The following is a 208-nucleotide window of genomic DNA, read 5'->3' as shown; positions in this document are numbered from 1 at the left end:
GAGGAGGGAAGGGATCAAGATTGGATCAAGAGCGACTGGGAGGAAACGACTTGAGAACGAGGAGGAAGGGGGGGCGTATCGCGATCGCGAACGCGAAATACCGCAAGATTCCTCCAACACCGAGGCTCGGCCAGGTTTCCCTTTAACGTTAGAGACGAACTGGAAGGAAGTTAAAAGCACGTCGGTGAGTGAGAATCTAAATAAAGAA

The sequence above is a fragment of the Apis dorsata genome, unplaced genomic scaffold, assembly GCF_000469605.1.
Source record: "Apis dorsata unplaced genomic scaffold, Apis dorsata 1.3 scaffold_58, whole genome shotgun sequence".
NCBI lineage: Eukaryota > Metazoa > Arthropoda > Insecta > Hymenoptera > Apidae > Apis > Apis dorsata.
This window is presented reverse-complemented; position numbering follows the sequence as displayed.